Source organism: Macaca nemestrina, chromosome 9 (genome assembly GCF_043159975.1).
Source record: "Macaca nemestrina isolate mMacNem1 chromosome 9, mMacNem.hap1, whole genome shotgun sequence".
Taxonomy (NCBI): domain Eukaryota; kingdom Metazoa; phylum Chordata; class Mammalia; order Primates; family Cercopithecidae; genus Macaca; species Macaca nemestrina.
In genome coordinates this window covers 9,773,371-9,783,292 of record NC_092133.1, presented here as the reverse complement: position 1 = coordinate 9,783,292, position 9,922 = coordinate 9,773,371, and the positions used below count along the sequence as shown (strand labels likewise).

The 9,922-nt window shown below is 41.3% G+C and overlaps 1 long non-coding RNA gene across 1 annotated transcript; it reads right to left on the bottom strand.

The window, feature by feature from the left end:
• Positions 1 to 948: 948 nt before the first annotated feature.
• LOC139356042 (uncharacterized) lies at positions 949 to 8,941 on the bottom strand. Its single transcript, XR_011607413.1, has 2 exons — positions 7,699 to 8,941; positions 949 to 1,029 (listed from the first exon to the last, which is right to left on the bottom strand). It is a non-coding gene; the product is annotated as an uncharacterized lncRNA (long non-coding RNA).
• Positions 8,942 to 9,922: the final 981 nt, after the last annotated feature.

Sequence of the window (9,922 nt, the reverse complement as noted above, 5' to 3'; positions counted from 1 at the left end):
CGGATGGGCCAACGGGAAGATTTAGAAGCCTGACTAAAGTTAGGTCAAGCAAAGAATCTTTTGATAGTCCCCACCTCCCTTGTTCAAGGAAAAAAAGAGGCATTCTTCTTTCTTTTCAACAATATAAACTCATATTCTTGTTCAGTTGCCTATTGTTCATGAAGGACCACTGAATCAGCTGCTAAGAGTTGGTAGCAGAGGAGATCTCCTGGATGGTGTGAGCCATCAGGCCTTTAATGAGGATAGTTTTGTTTCTATAAAAATAAAAGAAAAATAAATGTTAATAGTAAGAACAAACCATAAACTCACTTTCTGAGTCCATAGGGCAGCCAGTGAAGATTTCTAGACGCTGGTCCTGAAGTATCTTCAGCTGGAGCAAGGCCCTGGGAGGGCAATAGCAATCTAACAGATTTTCCAGGTTTGCAGTTTGGATGTCATGAAGGTTGTCCATACATAAGCTGTCGTGGTTGGTGGTTCCTCTGAAGTTTAATAGAAAGTTGCTCAGCTTTAGCTTACAGGGCATTAGGAAAACAACAGTGATCCCAAGCCAGAAAGATGAGAGAAAATTGGAAATATTAGTTTGGAAAGTCATAGCCAGATATTGAGCGAAACTAGGAGAACTCAGGATCCAGTCCAAACTACATGTGGATAATAAAACCTCAATGTAAATGAACAGGGCTAGAATCAAATATTGGGTACACTATAGTTTTCTTCTGAAACATTTTTTCTCCCTATAGTCACCTCCATTTTTACCAAAGATAATCAAAGAAAGACTAATTCATTTGCAAAATAATAACTTTAGGTCTCATTATTTACACAAGTGCAGCAAGAATAGTGACTGACCACTTAGGTTCTTCTTCAATTTGCTTTGCTAGAACTTTTGGTAAGGAATCTCAGATTCGACTTCTGAAAGCCTCTTTAGGATATGAAGCCAAACCAAAGACCTACCATCAGGCTTCATCTGTCACGCTTATATTTGAGTGAATTCCTCTCTTCTTGAGGTTCCTGAATATCCTGAGGTTCCTGTGCCTGCCAAGAAGGGATATTCCTTATTCATCTGTAAGGGTGGAACCCTCAAGCCAGTTTTACCAAGAAGGGGGTGGCTTATTGGCTCCATAAAGTCAACCTTAGTTCCTTAAAGCTGTCTGGTCATATCTGAAAATACGGCATTCCAGTCAAAGCCTTGTAATATATGCAGTGCTTCCAATCGTGTCCTGTTATAAGGAGGACAGATTCTTATTTAACTTATGCAAATAACTATATTGCCATAAACATAAGAATACTTAGAAATAGTTTCTGAATTCTAGATGGATCAAGGAGGGAGAAAAAGTAATTGTTTCCATTTTTGTTCACAAAAGTGTACTTTATCAAATTGTTGCAATCTATAGATAGCTTTTTTTTTTTAAAGCTTGCTTATATCTAGACAACAAAACAGTTAAAGCAAACAATGTTTTAAATAAAAAGTCATTAAAAAGTATCCTCATCAGTTTATCCAGTCCCCTGTAATTACTTTGTGTTCTGCTTGATAATGAAATAGTCATTTCATGAACCCATCAGTTTCTTCACTAGAGTTCTGGAAATTCCTACTCAGACCAATGGTATGATCTTAAAGTTTTGAGAAACCTGTGTTTTAGCGTACTTGTCAGAGTCTTTTCCATGAAACTCCTTGAAGAAGAAATTTTGGACCATAGCTGATTGCAAACAATTTCAGAGAAGAATAAAAACAATAACTGTGAGACTGGGCGCAGTGGCTCATGCCTGTAATCCCAGACTTTGGGAGGCTGAGGTGGGCAGATCACCTGAGGTCTGGAGTTCAAGACCAGCCTGACAAACATGGAGAAACCCTGTCTCTACTAAACATACAAAATTAACTGGGCGTGGTGGTGCATGTCTGTAATCCCAGCTACCCAGGAGGCTGAAGCAGGAGAATCGCTTGAACCTGGGATTGGGAGGTAGCGGTAAGCCGAGATTGTGCCATTTCATTCCAACCAGGGCAACAAGAGCAAAACTCCACCTCAAAAAACAAAACACAAAAACAAAAATCACAAAAAACTGTGGATGACAAAGAGTTAGAATGGCCGTGGTTAAAAATAGCATGAGAGTTCATTATTGTTATAATGACACAACTCACAAAGAAATTTAGTTATTTCTGTGGAATACAACAATTTAACATAGCCAAAATTATGACTGATAGAATATTAGATTTCTAGACATCTCACACAATTTTTAAAACATTCATATCAATAACATACCCATAGGCCAGACACAGTGGCTCATGCCTATAATCCCAGCCCTTTTGGAGGCTGAGGCAGGAGGATCACTTGAGGCCAAAAGCTCAAGACCAGCCTGGGCAACATAGTGAGACCCTGTCTCTACAAAAATTAAAAAAAAAAAAAAAAAAGCCAGTCATGGTGGTGCACACCTGCAGTCCTAGCTACTCAGAAGGCTGATGAGGGAGAATCCCTTGAGCCCAGGCATTTGAGGTTACAGTGAGCAATGATCACATCACTGCATTCCAGCCCAGCTGACAACAGAGCAAAACTATGTCTCTTAAAAATAATCATAAATATTACTTAAAGAACGTTTCAAATCACTTATCTGACAATGCTTCCCATATAACTTAACATCAAATAAGTCTAGTCAGTTTAGCCTGTCTCTTTTACAAAGCCAGAGACACATCTTTTCAGCGTTTCCAGGAGCCCAATTTTAAAAATCCCAATGTTAATTCAAGGCAAAAAAGATTTCATTTACAATTTGATAATGGGAAATTTTTTCAATGTCAAAAAGTTCAAAATGCTTCATCAAAATAGGATTACAAGTCACTTTGAAGTAACAGTCACTCATTTAAACACAGTAATAATTAAAAGACTTCAAGAGGTAAATACAGAAGGTTACATAGTTATCAATAAAAACTATTTTAATATTGAGAAAATGCATTTATCTTAAGTAATCAAATACTTAATAAAAGACAATAATGAAACACAAGAAAGTATCTTGATAAAACACAAAATATTTGTTTACTTAAAAGATAAGGAAAAACCCTTCATATTATCAAATCAGTACTCTGAGAAAATCCTGTCAGACAAGACCAAAATCTACTTTTGCATCAATGTAGTGCTAAAACTTATTTTAATAAACCTTAGAAATGAATCTATTCAATTTTAGTTAACTTTGACCACACAAGATAAAATTTTCACAATGCTTTTATAATCTATTTTTTTTACTTCCATTACTGATATGCATTAACCAATTAAGCAATTTGTTTTTACTGTGCATTCTACTCTAAGGTTGGATTTATAGTTTTATGTCCTTAAACGTCTAACAGAGACAACATAGACCTCTCTGACCAGACAACCCAGGCAAAAATATATGTCTGTATTATATTCATTGCTGACAATTCTGAAGACAGTCCTATCTTTATTTGATCAGTAATTTTTAAACTAGCTTTTGTTTAACAAGGATTATTCCCAGAGCACATGAACTTAAAAAAAAAAAAACACGAAAACACAAAAACGGAGTCAGTTTCTAATTTTCTGAGAATCCTATGAAAACTTAATTTGTTTGAGCATTCATTTATCCCTAGGCCAATTTTAGCATATTGGTTGGGTAATGCCATTGGAGGTAAAAAAAGATTACATTTACATAACATACAAACATGGATCATACATGTACACATCCAGAAACAAAGAGATGCAACTAGATCTTATGGCTTTCATTTTTAAAAAATTTTAGTCATGAGGTAGTGAAACAGAGTAACACAAACTCACTAGTTTATATTCACTTTATATTTTTATCCAGATTGTGTTTCTGATGAAAATAAGACAAGTTGAATTTACCTACTCAACAAGGGCTAAAGCTTTTTACCAATATTTGTGGAGAAGATTTTAAGATTTTTTCATTTGCCCAATTTCCACATAGTCCTTTCTTTTTGTCTTTTCAGCCTCAGGTGCTTGCTTTTGAGGGACCCTGTGTCCCTTATGAGCCCCTGGAGGGTAGAGAGGCTAAAATTCAATTGACTCAGGGGCAGGAGTGGGAAGGGAAAGGATCTGGCCAAGGTAGCCAGAGTCGGCAGAACGTCTAGTCAGCAGGGATTCAAAGAAAGGGGCTTCTGGTGACAGAATCATTCTGACGAGAGAAGCAGGATCCAATAGAGAGAACAGAAAGAATAAACAGAATGGGGGAACCTCACAGAGAGTCAGGAAGAAAGAGTTCCAGACTAGGGAGTCAGGGAATAATTCCAATTCCAAACAAGGAGCCAAGAAAAAGACCTTCCAGCTAAGGAGGTACCCTTCAAAAGAAGTCTGGGACTCTAACCCAGCTTCACAGAGTATACTCATACCTTAAGAATCAAAATCTGTCTTTACCAGCTTGCCCATTTCATCACATTAGGACACACAGAGTGTGCCTTCCAAGGACATTTGTCCAGAGCAAATGTTCAGGAGTCTGACTCATCAATTGATCCTCTATTGTATTGAATAATTTCACTTTAACAATTATGAGGCCGTGTTTGGTCTCTATCTTTCATTCTCTTCAAATGTCGAATGGGCTTTGACTGTGGTTTATAGTCAAGAGGAATACACTAAAAGGTTACCGTTCATGGCAGTGATTTAAGACCATTTCCTAAAGGGAACTTGAAGCAGCTGACAACTTGGTAGGGGTCTTTCTCTTGAGTGGATAATTCTCTTCGTGGGGCGACCTCCACACTCCTGCCTAGGAGAGTCACACATTTGAAGACAGAGCAGAAAAGGGGCTGACATCTCATTTTGGGAAAACCTGCACCTAATCCTGCATTTCAGTGTGCCTCTCCTCTCTTGCCTGCTCCCCGAGACCAAGGTCCATCTCCTCAGTCTTTCTGGAAAGCAGACCTCCAGTCTTCTGCAGGATAGCACGAGTCAGGTGCCCGTTCCTCAAAGGGAAGCAGGGGATCTTGAGGTCTATTTCCCCCACAGACTTCGTATTCCAAATTTCACAGTCCTCCTGCTTTCACCCCCACTGGTCCCCACACTAGGGATCCTGCTGACTTTCTCTTGTCAGTTAATCATTTATTGTCATTGCTACCGTCTGAATGTATGTGTTCCCCCAAATTCATATGTTGGAACTTAATACCCAATGTGATAGTACTAAAAGTTGGGGCCTTTAGAAGGTGATTCAGTCACAAAGGCTCCACTCTCCTGAATAGAATTAGTGCCCTCTTGAAAGAGATCTGAGTGCCCTCATGAAAGAGATCTGAGCAAGCCTGCTTTCCCATTTCACCTTGTTAGGACACATAGAGTGTGCCATCTCTGTGGAACAGGCCCTTCTCAGCCCCTGAATCTGCTGGTGCCTTTATCTCGGACTTCCCAGCCTCCAGAACTATGAACAATAAATGTATATTGTTTATCAATTACTCAGTCTAAGGTATGTTGTTACGGCAGCTGAACAGACTAAGACACTCATTCATCCACTGTCCAGTTCCCAAAACATCCTGTTGTTATTCCACTCACTTTCTATTTGTCCTTAAGAGTTTTTGCTCCCTTTAATTCCTTTACTGTCTTTTTGGTGGGATTTGGGGTGGGTGTAGAAGTAAATTCACGTGTTCAGTCTGCCATATTTAACTGGATGTCACTTCTATCTGGTTTTCAAGGTGCACCTTGTAATTAGAGTCTACCACACCAGTCCTACCCTCACTGAACTTCAAAATCCTGCTGCATTCAAGGCCCAAATGAAATATCAACCCTACCTGAACAAGCCCCCCTGAACAACCCCCAATACCCTCTAATGCATAATTTTATAATATCAGGACCCCATCCACTCAGACAGGACCCTTAGAGGGCCTGGGCAAGTGTACAAATGGACACCCACATACCATATGTCTAAATATTCAAAAGTTATAAATCAAGCAAACAAGCTGTTAAATACATTCCCTCCTCCTACAATGATAATTATACTTTCATAACAACCTGGAAACTTAAGTTCAAATTTAGAATTATCGGACTGCTTGGAGTTCTGCTCTGAAACAGGCAGTGTGGCAACAGTTGGCCTCTAGCCTGTCCCTTTTTCTCATACCTGGCCCACCCTGGACCAGTTGTGAACACCTATATTCACTCTCTAGACCCTTATATGAAAGCTCTTCTCCCCATCCCCACAAATATCCCTGCTGGGTCAAACTTTGGGCCTGGAAGTATTCATCCAATTGTGTGGCCCTCGTGAGGAAGAGGAACCCAGGAGGAAAGCCAGCACAGGCCCTGGAAGTGCCTTGGAGCTTGTGATGGTTAATTTTAATGTATCAGTTTGGTTGGCCACAGGCTGCCCAGATATTTGGTTAAACATTATTCTGGGTAGGTCTATCAGGGTGTTTCTGTATAAGATAAACTTTTGAATCCGTAAACTAAGTAGATTGCCCTCCCCAATGTGAGTGGGCTGCATTCAATCCATTGAAGGCCTGAACAGAACAAATGGCCAAGTAAGGGAGAATTCTCTCTCTTCTGTCTGACTGCCTTCTAGCTGAGAAATTGGTCTTCTCCCACTTATGAATTCAGACTTGGACTTGGACTGGAATGTACACCATTGGCTCTCCTGGATCTCAGACCTTTAGACTCAAACTGGAACTATACCATTGGATCTCCTGGGTCTCCAGTTTATCAACTGCAGATCTTGGGATATCTCAACCTCTATAACTACATGAGCCACTTCCTTATAATAAAGTGCTTATAAGAAATGCTCCTTATATAATATATATACATTTAAATATGTGAGTGTGTGACCTATTGGTTCTGTTTCTCTGGAGAACTCAGACTAATACAGGGCCATTTGGATGGGGCTTCCCAATGTTCTAGGAACTGGAGTGTTGTCTAGAAGGAAGAGGTGCAGGAGACCAGAAAATGCCACTCCAAAGTATGCCTCTTTGGCTTAAGACTTATTTTGAGCTTATTATTTTGAGAAGCTACAGACACAAAAGATGCTCAGAAAACAAAGTGGCAGCTACCTTTTTGTAAGGGAAATTTAATCTATAAAAGGGGAAATCTCCGTCTGTAAGAGTGTCTCCCTCTCTGTAGCAGGACTCAAATCACTAAAGACTCTTATCAATGGAGAAGGCACTGACTCACATCTGCAAACACAAACATGACTCTTTGTTTACTGTACTTTTTCTTCCCATAACCAGCCTTCCCCATGCCCTTCTTTCTTACTTTCTGTAGACAATAATTTTTAAGCCTGAATTCCAAGCCACCTCTTTGAGATTTATTCATTTTTCTGAGTACCTCCATGCATGCACGAGGGTATACTTGTTATTAAACTTCTGTTTTTCTCTTGTTAATCTGTCTTTTGTTACAGGGGTCTGTCCCAACTAAAAACTATGAAAAGTAGAAAGAAATTATTTTCCTCCCCTACACAGGCATGAGCTCCGCGTTGGCATGTCAACTTGGCTTTTGGACTCTAACCCTAGGAAAAGGGCATGCCCAGAGAAAGGTCAGACAGGGTAGCAAAGAAGTGTCAGAGGGAACCAGCTCTTGTTGTCTAGGAGACTTTCTGATCTCACTCATGTCTGGAACAAAGGAGAGAAGTCTTCCCCATCCCAAGCCTAGCTCAAAGAAACAAACATTCACAAAGATTTTGTAGCTTCCAATCTTATAGCATCATCCAAATCCCTCCCAATTTGTACCCACCTCCCATCAACGTAATAACCCACCTCCTCCAGGGAACAGAGCCAAGGAGGTTTACCTTTTAAGGGCTTTGTCTTCTGTTACGATCTGCCGTGGTCTACAGCATTACCAGTTAAGTCTTGATCTCTTTCTGTCCAGATTCTTCTGTCTTCTTGATGGCAAGTATCCATATGTCAAAATATATTGATATATATTTTAGATAGGGAGACAATCAGCCGTTAAAAGAGTAGTTCCCAGCCTTTAGGGTTTCAGAAACCAATACCTTTAATTTTAAGTTAATTCATGGACCATGATTCCATTAAAGAAAGCCAGTTGAACAGCAAAAACATAAGAACAGCATAATCTCTGTGTAAAGGATACTCCTGTAAATTAAATAAGCTTGACTTTATAAAAAACTCATTATATTTTCTTTATTTTTCACATTTAGTCTTAGACCAGGGAAACCTTGATTTTTTTCTCGTTTTTTCCACATAGACCAATATTTGGAAATTACTTCTTTAAAGCACATAACGGGAAAAATTTTAAAGCCATTATGTTAACACAGAAGCATGCCAGTTTCCAGACTCCTGGGGTGGGCAGGGAATACAGAGAGAAGAGGTCTGCCCGACAGCAGGGCTCACTCCAATTCTATTCTTCTTCCATGGCTCAGGCTGGACTTTGACATTGACAAGCTCAGCTCCTAAATCTTCCTTTGTTTTCAAGTTCATTTCTCCCAGGTGGTCTATACCGTAAGCTCCTCTACAGTGACAAGTGTTTTGCTTCACTTTTGTTTTTTTCTTCTCATCTCCAAAGCCAGGACTAGGGTGAGCTTATCTCACACCGTTCCCCAGCAAAAGCCACGTCTCCAGGTGCTGCCTCTGCTGCCCTCACCGGTGCTGTGCGCTTCCAGCCTCCCTGCCCTTGCTCACGCCCTCTCCCCCAGAAATGCCCTCTGCCTTCCCAGATGCTGTGCAGCCCAGCCCGGGTCCCCTCTCCAGGAAGCCCACCGGAACCTCCCTGTCTTCTGAGTGCCTGTGACCCTCTTAGCCCCACTGGGTTCTCAGCAACCTCCAACCTCCAGGCGTTCTCAAATCTATCACAGGTGTGTCCACTGGACTGGAGCTCCACCTGCGTCACACACTGTCACGGATGTGTCAGGGGCTGGCGTCTTACCATCCTCTGCCCCAGGGGCAGTATGGAGGCTTTTTGCTAAAAGCCAGTGCACTGAAGCTTCAGCCTAGATTGTAGCCCAGCGTTCTGCTCACAGTTGGGGGAACCAGACGGGGGCTGCCCGGCTGTCCTGCCTTACCCTGCGGGGAGAGCACTTGGTTATTTCCATCCAAGCCCCTCCCTGGTGCGTTTGTTCTGCAAACTCTCTGGTCACATTCCAAGCCACTGCCTTTGCTGCACTGTCTGTAAACATGACAGTCTCGGGGCTATATTAAGATTTTATGAGTCTGTAAAACAGATTAAGAGATTCAGTGTGAAATTCTTCTCCTTTTTAAAAGCTCTTCTTTCCCTTCAGATCCCATCAGTCGCACCAACCCTGGCCCCATTGACTTCCCATCCTGCCTGGGGACTGGTGCTCTGTGATTCCAAAGTTAAAGTAAATGCTGCTTTTTCAAAACACATGGGCACCAGCTTCCCTCCCTTCCCATCCAGTGTTACTATTCGACTAGGTGATGGATCCCATTTTTCTTGACACTTGGGCATTGAAGGGGCTTTCTAAATGGTATCTTTCCCTTCTCGAAACAAGCATGGCTCAAAATATAAGCTACTCAAGTGAGAATGTGAGAGGATGAACAACTGGCCTGGTTTTCCTGGGACTTTCAGCACTAAAAGTCCCATGTCCAGAAACTCCATGGTGCTGGGCAAACTGGGACAGTTGGTTGCCCTAGCATGAAGGCTTCTTGCAGAATCACCAAATGTTAGAACCAGGGGAGTTGTCTGAACACTGGATGCGAAGACTTTCAAATGATTTAGAGCCTCAGACCACTGTTTCAAATGAAAACTTATCTGAGAAGCAATAAGCAAACAGACGCCACAGGAAATCCTCTGGTGGACAGAGGTGGGGAGCCTGCAGGGAGAGTAAGGCTCCGACCTGGAACGCTGGGCTTCTCTGATGTCATCCAACCATCACCCAACCCCCAAGAAGACAGGGGCTCCCACTCACCTCAAATCAAAGCCTTGGGAGGATGTTTGCAGTGACTTTAGTTAATGATACCAGATTAAAAACTGCAGCCCCAAGGGGAAGTATGACTTTAGGGGCCAAACTAGAACTCTTCTTCCTTAATTTCCCAAAG